General features: G+C 40.0%; 1 long non-coding RNA gene across 1 annotated transcript; it reads right to left on the reverse strand.

Moving 5' to 3' along the window:
• Window positions 1-210: 210 nt before the first annotated feature.
• Window positions 211-10,300, reverse strand: LOC129500942 (uncharacterized). The gene is made up of 3 exons (XR_008662618.1): window positions 10,165-10,300; window positions 1,425-1,578; window positions 211-356 (listed from the first exon to the last, which is right to left on the reverse strand). It is a non-coding gene; the product is annotated as an uncharacterized LOC129500942 (long non-coding RNA).
• Between the last annotated feature and the right edge of the window lie 3,916 nt (window positions 10,301-14,216).

Genomic DNA, 14,216 nt, shown 5'->3' on the forward strand with positions numbered 1-14,216 from the left:
AAGTCTTAAAAAAAAAAAAAAGGTACAGAAGATGAGAATCAAACCCAAACTTCACCCAGTGTTAGGCACATAGGACACTTCAATGCTTGGTATTATTATTACATATTATTTCCCAGTCATCCTAAACCTTGGTGCCATTCTCCCATGGAATTCATTCATTCAACTTCACACTCGCTTCACCTCTGTAGATGGGAAGGATCTTCCCTCTATGAAGACCAGGTCATCACCAGCACCTTAGGACACCTTTGAATGATATCTAAAGCTGGACTATTTGGGTTCACTTCATGGCTCCACCACATAATAACCACAGCCCCTTGGAGAAATTATTTAAATTCTCTGGGTCTTAGTTTCTTCATCTATAAAATAGGAATGAAAATAGTATTTATCTCAAGGTTGTAATGGGAATTAAATAAATTAATACATATTTGCTTTTACATAAAATACTTGGACAATGTAATGCTTAATGTAAATGTAAATATAAAATGTAAAATGCTTAGAACGGTGCTTGGCACACAATAAGCTATATATAAATTTTATACATAAAACTTGATTAAAGAAAAAAACTTGATTAAGTGTACTCTATTAACACCCAAATTTTTAATATTCATTCTTGTCACTGTAGAGATTGCCTCTCTTAGAAATGGACAGTTATGTGACACAGTTCCTTCTAGTCTACTTTATAAATGGACCTTAAAAATACAATATAGCCTAGAATGATTAAGTTGAGGTTCATTTTCATGTGTTTTTCTTCTCTCTCTGCCCCCTTCCTTTCTTATTTTTCTATTATTTTTCAGTACAAGTATGATAAAAATTACCCACATCTGTTATTTATCTTTTCATCCAGGGGCAAGGCAAATGTGTATAGTTCCCTCAAGATAACAGGAACCATATGGACCTGTGGAATTATATGTATTATCAGTTTACAAATTCTAACTTTTCCGAAGATTGTCCAAAGCGGTTCAGGATTCTTTGGTGCAAGAGTTTGCACTGCAGTGTTTATATTCAGCAAACATATTGGTGTAAAGCATGCCTCCAGCTGGTGCCTCTTTAGAGGGAAGGAGCTTAAAGTAGTTCCCAGTGGTTCTCAAACTTTGCTGTGTGTTAGAATTGCTTTGAGGACCTTTAAAAATCCCTATTCTCACACCACACCTCATATCAATTAAATTAGAATGTGTTTGGCAGAACCAATGGCATTATTTTCTTTCTTTATCTTTCTTTCTTTCTTTTCTTTTTTCTTTCTTTCTTTCTTTCTTTCTTTCTTTCTTTCTTTCTTTCTACTTGCTTGCTTGCTTTCCTTCTTTCTTTCAATTTTCAAGGCGATTCAAATGTGTGGATAGGTTTTAAGAAACAGCAAGAGCTTGGAAAGGGCAAGGTGGGGACTAATTTGGCCACCATAAGGGAAATGCTAAAAGGCCAAAACATACCTTCACTTGGAGCCATTTTTTGCCATTAGATGATGCACATGTTTGGATAAAATTTCTTCCTACTCAAATTGCAATTCACAGCCCTCTCTCAAGAATCTCTTTCTCAAAAACAGCAAGCACTGATCTGACTGGGTCCAAGGGATTTAATCTTTCTCTATTAAAAAAAGAGAGAGAAAGAGAGGAGGGAAAGAGAGAGAGAAGAAACTCAATCCATTCGTTCAATTTTCAAGTCAATTGCTATTCATTCAACAAGTTACATCCTGAGCTTAACACAAGCTCTGTGTCTCTTACCCTTAATCACATACAGTTGGCCTTCAAACAGAGATCAGAAGGTGACATACAAGGTATGTTCAGGCACCAGCTGGCTCCAATTCAGTGACTTGGAAAGAGCTGTGCTGAACAGTGGGTCACTTTTCAGAGGATGGCCCACTGGACGCCGCTTGGAAGACAATTTGCTTTGATCTTAAAGGGCATTTTCACTTTCATGAAAACCTCTGGGTCCCATAGCCCCCTACAATGGTCTCAGTGTCTGGAGAATCCTTTCCTGAGTTGTCTTCTTATTGCAGAGAAACAATGAGACACTTGAATTTACTATGAAGAGCTGTGCTGCCATTAAGGATTAGATCTCATGGTGGTTTAGGTTTGTTTTTTTGTTTTTGTTTTTGTTTTTGTTTTGTTTTGTTTTTAATAGAAATGGTGTTTCAAACAATAGCTTCCCTTTGATATGTAAAGTTGGCTTGCTGCACAGAACCAGCTCCTGATTGGTTCAGGTAAGTGATTTTAGTGATTGCAGATTATCTGTAAAATGACAGACTATGCTTTGAAATAATATAATCTCTGAAGCTATGTCTAGTTAATTTTGGGCAGCTAGAATTTGCTTCATGTAGCATTGCTGAAGTCAGACAAAAGTTCAAGTACCCATTTCACAACTTATCTTATTGTTTCTGGGCCTCAATTCCCACACTTTCAAAAAAGAGCTTATTATACTTGCTCCCTAGGTCTGGAATCAATTCGTTAGGCGCGTGGGTCCTAGAATGAGGCAGCACCGTCTGAACCCCAAGCCCCAGCAGACTTGGCTGTGTCACTTTGAATAAGTTACATAACATCCCCATGCCTCATCTCCTTTGTTTTCTTACTTTTCCTCCACCAAGAAATCCTAGGGATCTGCCAAATGGAATAAGTAATTAATTATACATGATATAACTAAGTAGAGCCCCATCCTCTGCCCACACCGTGGCTGTCAGGGGACTTTATGTGAGAGGTCACAGGTGCCTCCAGAGTGTCACTATAAAATATTACATTTTTACCTTGCATATTATAACTAAATAATCCATATCTAGGTGGAGGAAATGTAAGAAAATAATTTTGGGATCTAAGTGAAATGTGTGGAATGTATACACTTACCTACCCCTCTCTTCAACTACTCTTAGCACTGCCAGAGGAATGCAAAAATAGAGAAAAACATGTGTGCAAGAAACAGCTGAAGAATGTCACAGAGAATAGAAATTTAAGGGCCTGGCTATTAGATTTTATCTAATAATATTAGACTCTAATGTGAAGCCAGATTTTAGAACTGTTCTACCAGAGCAAAATTTGGGGAGTTTTGAAGATAAAAAATTATATTCTAAGTAAACCCAGGAATAGGTGAGGTGATTAAGACTCTTACAGGCAAAATTTAAGGGAAAGCCAGAAAACTTAGTAATCAAGAGAAACATTTTTAGTGCAAAATAATAATAATAATTATTATTATTATATATTATAATAATATAATATGATATATAATAATATAATATATAATAATACAATAAATGCTCATCTACATTCACAAATGTCACAAAAGTGATGCAGGAAAATGGAGGGGTCCAATATTCCACTTGTGTGACTCACCTCACCCTAATCTTGGCCACCATAGATCTTGTCTTTATTTAAAATTTTGATATTTTGTACAGCATAGATTTTTGCATTCATGTTGAGTTTTTTAAATAGTGCATTAAAATATTATGTCCTTGGGGCACCTGGATGGTTCAGTCATTTGTACGGCTGACTCTTGGTTTCGGCTCAGTCATGATCTTGTGGTTGTGAGATGGAGCCATGTGTCGGGCTCCATGCTGTGCATAGAGTCTGCTTCAGATTTTCTCTCTCTCTCTCCCTCCAGCTCTCTCTCTCTCTCAAATAAATAAATAAAATCGTTAAAAAATATATTATGTTGGGGCCCCTGGGTGGCTCAGTCAGTGAAGCATCTGCCTTTGGCTCAGGTCATAATCTCAAGGTCCTCGGATCGAGCCCCACAGCAGGCTCCTGGCTCAGTGAGGAGTCTACTTCTCCCTCTGACCTTCCTTCCCTCAACGCTCATTCTCTCTCTCTCTCTCTCATTCTCTCCCTGACTGAAGTAAATAAAGTCTTTTCAAAAAATAAAAAATATGTTATGTTTACTGAGTTGTTTTGTTCTCTTGGGCCAGAGTAGTAGGGAAAAGTATACCCACTCCCATTTTCCTGCATGTCCTAGTTTTGTGCCTAACCAAACAATCATATATAAATGAGAGCAACTGAAAGTCATCCTCAGGAATGCAAGTTCCCAGATAGAATTTCATAGATATACACTTCAAAAATTGCTCAAAGAAATACTGCAACATATTCAAGTATGAATAAGAAGTAGTATTTCCTTCAAATACTAATGAAAAATGAAACTTAAAAATATACAAATTAGATAATTATAGTTGATGTAGTATGAAGCACAATGCAAATATAAACACTGAGTCTTGGAATAGATAATGTTAAAAAATTAATAATCTGTATTCAAAATCCTGAATAAAACCAGTAAAAATTAGGAATAGGAAGTTCGGGGGGGGGGGAAAGCATATCAAATTTATTATCTTTCAGAGAGGGAATAAAGAGATAGTATTTTGATCTTTACAATTTTTTAAGGTGAAATCCACAGAATATAAAATTCACCATTTTAAGGTGAACAAGACAGTGACATTTAGTAACTTCACCACCCAGTTCTAAAACATTTGCATGCCCCAAAAGGAAACCCCATAGCCATTAAGTAGCTGCTCCCCATCACCTTTACACTCAGGCCCTGGAAACCACCAACCTGCATTCTTTGAATGGATTTAACCTATTCTGGGCATTTCACTTAAGTGGAATCATACCATCCTTTTGTGTTTGGCTTCTTGCACATAATGATTTTATCCAGGTTGTAACATGGATCAGGACATCATTCTTTTCTATGACTAATAGTCCACCAAATGTATATACCTCATTTTGTTCATCCATTTGTGCATTGCTGGACATTTGGGCTGTTTCCATATTTTGGCTATTGTGAGTAGTGTTGCTATGAAGATGCGTGTATATGGGATTTGTTTGAGCATCTGTTTTCAAACTCTTAGAATACATAGGGATAAATCTTCATGATCTTGGATTCAGAAATGGAATCTCAGATGTGATACCAAAAGCACAAGCAACAGAAGAAAAAAATGGATAAGCTGAACTTAATTAAAATTTAAAAATTTGTGCTACAAATGATAGCATCAAAAAATTTAAAAGAGAATTTACAGAATGGAGAAAATATTTGCAAATCCACGTACAAGCGTCTTGTGTCTAGAATATATAAAGAACTATGATTCAACAACCAAACACAACCCAATTTTAAAAACAGGCAAAGAGCTTGAACACATGTGTCTTTAAAAAAAGATATACAAAAGGCCAAGGAGCACATGAAAAGATTCTCAACATCATTAGTTATTAAAGAAATGCAAATTAAAACCACAATGATGTACTACTTCACATCCACTAGATAGCTAGAATTTAAAAAAAAAAAAGACATGGAAATAACAAGTGTTGGCAAATTGTGGAGAAACTATAATCTTTATACATTTCTGGTAGGAATGTGAAATGAGGAAAACTGCCATATGTTTCGGTAATCCCACTGCTGGGTGTATACCCAAAAGAATAAAGAGCAAATGCTCTTGATCATTAAAATATTATGGTATATCTTTTGGTAAAAGGTAATAGCTAATAGAATAAACACATGGAGTTTTAGAAAAGGAAATTTAGCAAAGCACATAAAACAGGGGAAAGAAACAAAAGAGTGAAGTGACATGACAGGCATCTCTTTTAAAAAATGAATGTAAATAGATTAAATACCCCATTAAAAATAAATAAACAAAAATATCAGAGTGGCTCGACCAACACACTTCAACAGTATGTTTGTTTATTCTTATAAAAGATGCATTGAAAACAAAATGATTTATAAATTAACAATAAAAGGATGGGCAAAAAGTTTTTAGACAAAGATATTTTATTTTTGTTTTCTTAAGCTACCCAATGGACTCTAGATCACTTGCTGAACTCTCAACTACTGAATAGGCAATTTGGGGAACTTTAAATGAAAAGAAGCAGAAATAGCCTCTCAATGCTAGGTCTATTAGATGTCCCCAAACCTGGGTCAACTAAAAAACTTCTGACAGTTACTCCGTGGAATATTGCAAACATCGCTCAAGTCAAGGTTTATGCAGATAACACAGAATCAGATATAATGAAAAGAATTATATAATCGTGGATATTTGATTGGGAAAACTGCCTTACAGGTGGTCGAGAAAGGATCTGTTTCTTACACGATTTGGCCTCATCCATTCATTCAGCCAGTGAGTGCCTTCTTGATGCAGGTCACTGTGCTAAACTCTAGGAATTCAGCGGTGAAGAGACATTGAATTCAGACAAGATCTCGCTTTCTGGTTAAAGAAAATATGTAATAAACAAAGAAAGCAGAGAATAAAGAGTTTTAGATAATAATAATTGCTACTAAGAAAATAAACTAGAATAATGGATTGGAAAGTTCCTTGGTGGGGGCCACTTAGCTCTGGTGGTAAGGAAAAGCGTCATGGAAGAGCCAGCTTTTTAGCTGGGGTCTGAATACAACACAGAGACAGCCTTAATACGACAATATTAAGAGATATATTAGGAGGGATGCCTGAATGGCTCAGCTGGCTAAGCATCTGCCTTCAGCTCTGGTCGTGATTCCAGGATCCTGGGATGGAGCCCCATATCAGGCTCCCTGCTCAGGAGAGAGCCTGCTTCTCCCTCTCTCTCTGCTGCTCCCCCTGCTTGTACTCTCTTGCTCTCTCTGTTAAAGAAATAAAGTCTTTAAGAAAGAGAGAGGAAGAGAGAGATTAAGAGAAATGAAAAAAATCATCCAAGTCAGGGTGCAAAGGTCCTAAGACTGAAAGAGCTGGCTGAAGTAGGGAAACAGCTAGCGTTTCTCTACCACACTCAGCCTTTCCAACCAACAAAAATCCAACTGCTCCTTTCTTGCCATACAAAGAACAAATTTACCCTTTCTCTAATGGAGATATCCAAATGCCCCACTCATTCACTGCTTGCAACTCAATATCCGTGATCTCTGGGTGACGTGTAATTCTCTCCAACAGATCCAGTCTTGGTTCCTTATTCTGTAAACTAAATGCCAAAGCATTAGCTCCCCCAACTCAGCACACTGTCATGAAATGCAATGGTGGGGCAGAGGCAGGACAACCATTACAGAGTCAGAACAGGAAAACCTCGGAAGCACACAGCCATGCTGGTCCATACCAACGATGGGATCTTGCTGGATGGACATTAGAAAAGCAGATACCGTGTTCTGACAGTGATTCTGCCCTTGGAAGGAGCTCTCTTGTCGGTTTGTCTCTCCACTCCAAGTTCTACCTTGTAAACCTCCCTCCATGGCTGCTTCTGAACTGCAGGAAGCAGAGACTAATCTGGAGAACGGTAACATTTTCAGTAGCTTCCTACTGCTACAAGTTTAGAGGCCCAAGACTGTTCTTTGGCTTCACCAGGCTCCTGAGGTTTTTGGCAATATGATTTCCAAGTTATCTGCTGTCGTACAGATAGACACTTTCCTCGACATGATTCTTTTTATCTGCCAGCCTCCTCTCTCAATCTCCTGTTAGGCCTTCTGAAAAGACTTGGCTTACATGGACAGTAACACCCTTAACATAATTTTCATTGCAAGTCTTTCATCCTCACTGAGCTTCTGTTGTAGGAGGGCCTTTTGGTCTTATTTCCTGCTCTTTGTGGAGTCCAAAAGCGAGTGGTGTCTCTAAGCCTGCAAGACCTTTAACTGCTAATTGCAAATCCGCCAATTCTTTCCTCAGTTCACCTCTCTCTTCTAATCTTTTTGTGAACAGCAAAAATATGAACAGGAAAACCTCGGAAGCACACAGCCATGCTGGTCCATACCAACGATGGGATCTTGCTGGATGGCATTAGAACTGTAACAGGAGGTAACATACCATAACACGCTTTCCAAAATGTTGTTTTCCATAGGCTCAGAGGGCTGTGGTCTGCCTTCTAAGTTATCACAAGCAACAATTTTACCAAAAGTTTTGTTACTGCCTAAGCTGGGCCTCCATCTGTCCAGCCTGCTTCATTTACTTCTCCTCCAACTATTTTTTGGCCAAGTCAACATCATCTATTTCAAGTTTGTATTTCCATTCACCACACAGTTTCTGTATTAGTTATAGCAGGCTAGGTGGCCACAGGAAGAAGCTAGAAGAAGGTGGTCTACCCCAGAATTTGCAGTGGACATGATATGACATGGTCCAGGTAAAACTGAGAGGAAGAACCTGTAGGACACTAATGCCTTGGATACTGAAGAACAAGGGAAATAGATCAAGAACCTCCTGGGTTCGGGGTCTGCATGACGGGAGGAGCAGTGGTCTCATTTGCTGAAATGGAAACATCTAACATTTGACCTGAGTGAGATATGGAAGATCAAAAGGACCCACCCGAACAAATATTTATGAGAAGAATATCTGAAGAAAGATGGAAATAAGGAAAGAAGGAGGAAGGGAAAGAAGGAGGAGGGGAGGGAAGGGAAGGATAAGACAGGGGAGGGAAGGACAGGGGGCAGGGGGAGAGGAAGAAAGGAAGGAAAAACTGAAGGACGGAAGGAAGGGAGAGAAACAATATGTGCACAGACCTCAGGAATAAAAGAACTTGGCTTATTCCTGGAAGAGAAAGGAGGTCAGCATGGCTAGTCAAGAGTTAGTGTTTTTGTTTTTGTTTTATAGCCACTGAGGGAAAAAAAATGTATTTGGCATCATTAAAACCCTAAAAACTAATTGAGGTGCATGTATGAAAAAATAGTTGTGAAATATTATCAGTTTTAAAACTGGCTGAAATTACTTGATAACATAAAAACATTTGGCTGTGAGGTCAATGGCTTTAAATTATTTTCTGAGGAATCAGTTCTAAATCATTTGGGGTCTATTTTATCAGGGCCTCAAGTAAGATAAGCATAGAAATTGTATATGCTTTTTAAAAGGATGAAAAAGTCTTAACTTCAAGTCCTCATCTACCAGAAACAGAATCTTCACTAGGTAATTAAATTCTTCAAGTAATTAAAAATGGATCATGTTAAAATTTTATATTGACTCTAAAAGCCAGCAAAAGCTTTATTTATTTTACCTCTTAATAATTCATGGTGTTGGCCAGAATTTAGCCGAGTCGAAGTACTAAATTGCTGAAATTATATGGCAAAATCCTATAGAACAAGTGGAATGCTAAAAACTATACCACTGGGCCTCAAGCCATTGAACAAGTCAGGGGGGCTGATGTTGTTGGCATGAATCATGGCCATCAAATCTCTGTGTCACATCTGCTCTGTTAGTACAGACACTGCCCAAGTAGGTTTCTACCCTACTGAATTGTTTTTGGCACGAACACCCACTTTCGTATGCTAAATAAATATGTTTAGATTTTTCCCCTTCCCTTTGAATGTAATGTTCCTCTGGTCTAATGTAGACAATTGCCGTATTTTGTATTCATAGAAAATCTTTTATTCGTGAGATTTAAAGTACTTGGGCAGAACAAACAACTCTAATCATTTCCCCAGGTCCCTAAAGTCCCAATTGCATGGGACCTTGCAGTTTTCCCAGGGCAGCATGGGGCCAATGTAGATACCATCCAACCACCATCCTTTTTTTTCTTTACTTCTTTCATCTTGGAAAACTTGCTAAAGAACTGTGTACCACACATTTTCTTCCAAGAAGTCTTTCCCACTAAGGTGAGTGTCCATGGAGGGCCACCTCCTCTTTGAAACCTTTCCATACCCTTCCTTCCTCCCCACTCAGCACTGCTACCCAGCACCCCCAGCAGAATTAACTACTTTCTTCCTTCCTCCTTTTTTTAGTATTAAAATAGAGAGATGAGGACCAAGCACTCATTCAGCAATTCCAGAATGTTCCTAACACTACCTTGAAGCTCCTTCGAGCCATCCCTCCCACCATCTTCGGCACACTGGCTTCATACTTGTGACTGTCACCTCATGGGTTTGAGACGGCTGCCAATTCTGCAGACATCGTGTCCACCACCAGCAGCCCAAGTGGGAAGCAACAGACAAACACCTCTCTCCTCCTGAGGCTCTCAGACTTCTTTTCTGTCTCTTTGTCCAGAAGTGTTTTTATGCTTACCCTAGAGCACTCACTGGTGAATGAGAACGGGATCTTACTGTGATCTTAAGTCAGTCATGTCCATTGGACATGGGTCTTCCTTGAGATGGAGAAATCTCTGCTAGTTATCGGAAGTCAAAATGTAGCTCCTATTTATAGAGAAGGAAGTACTAAATGGCTATTTGGTTAGAAAGCAACCACATCTCAGTTAATTACTAACAAGTTGTAGCTGGTAAGAATGAATGAATGAATGAATGAATGAATGAATGAATGAATGAATGAATAAATACCCAGAGAAGTTAATCAACATCTTCAGGATTACACAAATCATGAGTGGCATGCAGGATTTCAGTCTTCAACACCACTGCAGAATTAAGGAATCCTTCAAATATCTGAAGCTTGCAAAAAAGGAGGGACACCCCTTAGGATCAGGGAATTCCTGAGAAAGCAAAGGAGGAGAAGAGTGAGGAGGAAAAGTACTTTTTTAGATGCCTGCTATACGCCAGGCACCGTATCACTTACATCGTCTCAACAAGGTCTTAGAGCCACTGGTTTTACAAAGAAGATCTCAGAGAGGTTAGGTAATTAGCTCAAGGTCACACAGTACTTCCATGTGATACAGTAATTTGAAACAGGCATCCTAATCCCTTAGCCCATGACCTTTCCAGGTTGTGCCCTGTATTTCTGTGTAAACACACAAAATAGGATATCTGGAATAAAAATGCACAGTACGATCTAGAAGGTCTGAAATCAGGCAAAAGTTTGCTGGGAGAAGCAGGGAAAGAATAGGTGGTTGCCTGAGAATTCCTTCCTCCCTCTCGTTGCTTGGTCTCACGTCTTCGGACTGCACTGACTGTCCTCATGCCTACTGAACTGGTGCCCCAGAAACAACCCTGACTCTCATAGTTTTCCAATAACCTAGCACCATCCAAATTTTACCTATTTAAAAAGAGCTACATGTTTTCAGCTATGTGAACCACTTGGTGGCTGTGGGCGGACTGGGGCCGGGAGGGTGACCCAAGTCACCTAAATCATACGGTAACCCTTGCCTTCTAGCATGAGAGCCTGCCTCCGAGATGTTGTCTGGGTTAGAAAGTGGAGATGAATTTTGAGCTGAGGCACGTTGATCATTATTTCTGCAGAGCTCTCACTGTCATAGCAATTCTCTGAGTGGGAAGGCTCTGAAACTAGGGATAATGCAAGTGATAAGAGGTTCAAGAGAACACACGGCAAAGTGTCTTTGGAGGAGTTTTATTGGGGTTAAGACTGAGGGGAAGTCTTCCATGTCCCAAGGCTTTGTAGCTGTCTAAAGTTCAGGGGCAGGTAGCCTTGGTGCCAGCGTTGCCACTTGCTGGGCCAATATTATCAAGCTGTTCATTTCCCTGAGTTTCTTATTTGTCTAAACAAGGTTGACAAAACGGACTTCTCAAGCATCGGTGGACACAAAGCAAGGCAAGCTCAGCACCTGGCCTGGCACCCAGCAGGTGCACACTGTGGTCCCTTCCCTGGGCTCCCTTCTGAACTGGCACATCCCCCCCACCCTTAGTCCAGGGGTAAAAAGCCAACCTGCTCTGAGGCCAGGCATCTGATGCCCAGCCTCATGGTGCAGAAAAGCAAGGAAAATGGAAGGCCCCTTTAACATTTGGTAGTCATCAGAGACGAGCCCCCAGTGTCATAGGTCAGATTCTGACATTACTGCTAAGGAAAGCCAGTTGCCTAGAAGTGGAAAAACCGCCTGGCAATTAAGAAAATTTATAGATATTTCTCAAAACTTCTTGGGGCCTAGGTTGGGAGAGAGGGGAGGACAGGGGAGTAGTGTGTATTTTATCAAAAGCTCATATAAACCCAGATCCAATTAGAATCACTGCTCAGAGTTCTGAAAAGGCCAGGAGACAAAGGCTGGAGAAATGTTCTGGGAGATGTTTCCAGTTGGGACAGCAGGCCTGATGCTCTCTGGGTGTTTTTTTTTTTTTCCTTCCCCCCTCTGTCTGCTCAGCCTAGCCCTTGGGGTCAGAGGGAGGCTCATCCTCCCCTCCTTTGTTTTTATCTACAGGTTCCAAAGGAGAGATTTGAGGGATTTTTTTTTTTCAGAAATGTGGTAATTTCTCTCTCTAATCCAGATAGCAGATGTTTTTGACTCAGCCTTGGAAGAAAATGCCCTTTCTAAAGTATCTATCTATTTATATTTTTCTCTCTTCTTTCTTTCTCTTTAAAATTTTGCACAATTTAAATATATTTTATCCAGGGAACATTTCTGTTTGGGGTTTCACTTTGGTTTCATTTTTCCTTCTTTGCATAGATTTCCAATTTAATAGAGAATGGCTGGATAACGTTTTGGCACAAATAGTAAAAAAAAAAAAAAAAAAAAAAAGGAAGTTCTTTTCCAGAACCAAATTGTTTGCACTCTTTGTCTTGATGGTGCCACCTGACCCCCCTGGGAAGGGTTGGATTTCTCCACATCCATCACACCCACAGAGGCCGTGTCAGAAGCCCAGCCGGGCCTCTCCCTGCCCATCTATAGCTGATTATTCACTACATTGTGTGCCGAAGACCAGAGCCTGTGACGGAAAAGGTGCATTCCTGTCAAGCCGCTCAGGACACTAACCCTTTTGTGAGCCGACTCTTTTCTCTTGTTCCCAATCTGTGACCTTCCATCACTGTTCAGAGCCATTTCAAGTGTGAGCTTGTAAGGTATCACTTTTCCAAAAATTTTGGCCCATAACCATCGGCATTCAGATATGAGTAAAAAGAGATGTTGGTAATAAAGCCAAACATAACAATTAACGCATTAGGATTCCGAAATGCATTTTGCAATACCAGATCAGGTTGCAGCTGATGTCAGAGTCTACATGTTGTTAATCTAATAAAAGTGCACAGGGATTTCTCCAAACTTTGGCCCTGCATACATGAAAATGCTAGTGGACTGTTTGACGTTTTGCTTGAAACTACCATCTTGAAAGTGCTCTAGCTTGATTTATATCCCTTTGAAAATTTTCTCCTCTGCTGAAGTCCAGTTTAGATAAGACCTTAAGGGGACAAAGGTTTAGCTGATCAAAATCAGAGTTCTGTGTAGGCTTGGAAATTCCCCACAAGCACCGATGCCAGTAGTTTTTGGTACTGTTCACACTAAGAATTTGGAAAAAATGGAGGGATGAGCCAAAATGATTTCATCTCTGAGATTTTCAATTTTTCTTCTGAAATGAAGAAAGCAGTCTGTGCTATCACACATGAGGAAAGTATTAAGCTGGTTAGATTCCCCTTAATGCCTTTGCCTAATTAAGCTGGTTCAGAAATGTTTGTCATATACAAGCAGGGTACAGGGGGTCACACACTCAATGCCAGAAGGACCACATAATAGGGTCACATGGAAAGAGTGTGAGACAGTAGAGTGGTGGCAGTGGAGACAACCAGAGTGAGCATGCTCGGTCTAAAAGGTCAGCCACTGGAACACCTGGGTGGCTCAGCGTTTGAGGGTCTGCCTTCTGCTCAGGTCGTGATCTTGGGGTCCTCGGATTGAGTCCTGCATTGGGCTCACTTCAGGGAGCCTGCTTCTCCCTCTGCCTGTGTCTCTGTCTCTTTCTCTGTGTCTCATGAATTAATAAATAAAATCTTAAAAAAATAAAAAATAAATAAAAGTTCAGCTACTACTCCCCAGGGATGCAAATCTGGCAACATTTTCAGATATTTTTTCCAAAAAATGTTGGAAATCCTGACGCCTAAGTGGAATCTTTAAATACTTGCAATTAATTCAAATTTTCCAAAAGACTTCTATGTACATAAGAGTCTGACTGCTGAATTCAGCCCTTAGGATCTCCGTTTTTAACCTCTGCAATAGACTAGGACTTGGAAATTTGTCTCTAATGGAACAATTTGGGGCTCTAGGGGCAGGAAGTTACAGTGACCTTTTCTCTGTGACATCCCGGAGAGTCTGTCACTCGATCCTACTGCATTTAGAAAGATCCAAGCAGAGGGCCGCTTACCCACGCAGCCAGCACACCTTGGGGATTGACTCAGTCTCATAGCTCTTCTATTATGCATGGATGCTGTGACAAATTACCTCAAATGTAGCAGCTGAAAACAACACAAATGTGTTACCTCACAATTCTGTAGGTTAGAAGCCTGGCACCACTCTCACTGAGCTAAAATCAAAATGTGGACAGCACTGTGTTCTTTTCTGGAGATTCCAAAGAGAGGGTTTCCCTGCCTTTCCCAGCTTTTGCTTGACTCCTGCCCTTTCCTCCATCATCAAAGTCAGCGATGGTGGGGGAAGTCCTTCTCACAGGCACCACTCTGAGCATGCTTCTCTCCTCACATCTCCTCTGACTGTCTCTGCCTTCCCTCC

Source organism: Nyctereutes procyonoides, unplaced genomic scaffold (assembly GCF_905146905.1).
Source record: "Nyctereutes procyonoides isolate TBG_1078 unplaced genomic scaffold, NYPRO_anot_genome, whole genome shotgun sequence".
Lineage (NCBI taxonomy): Eukaryota > Metazoa > Chordata > Mammalia > Carnivora > Canidae > Nyctereutes > Nyctereutes procyonoides.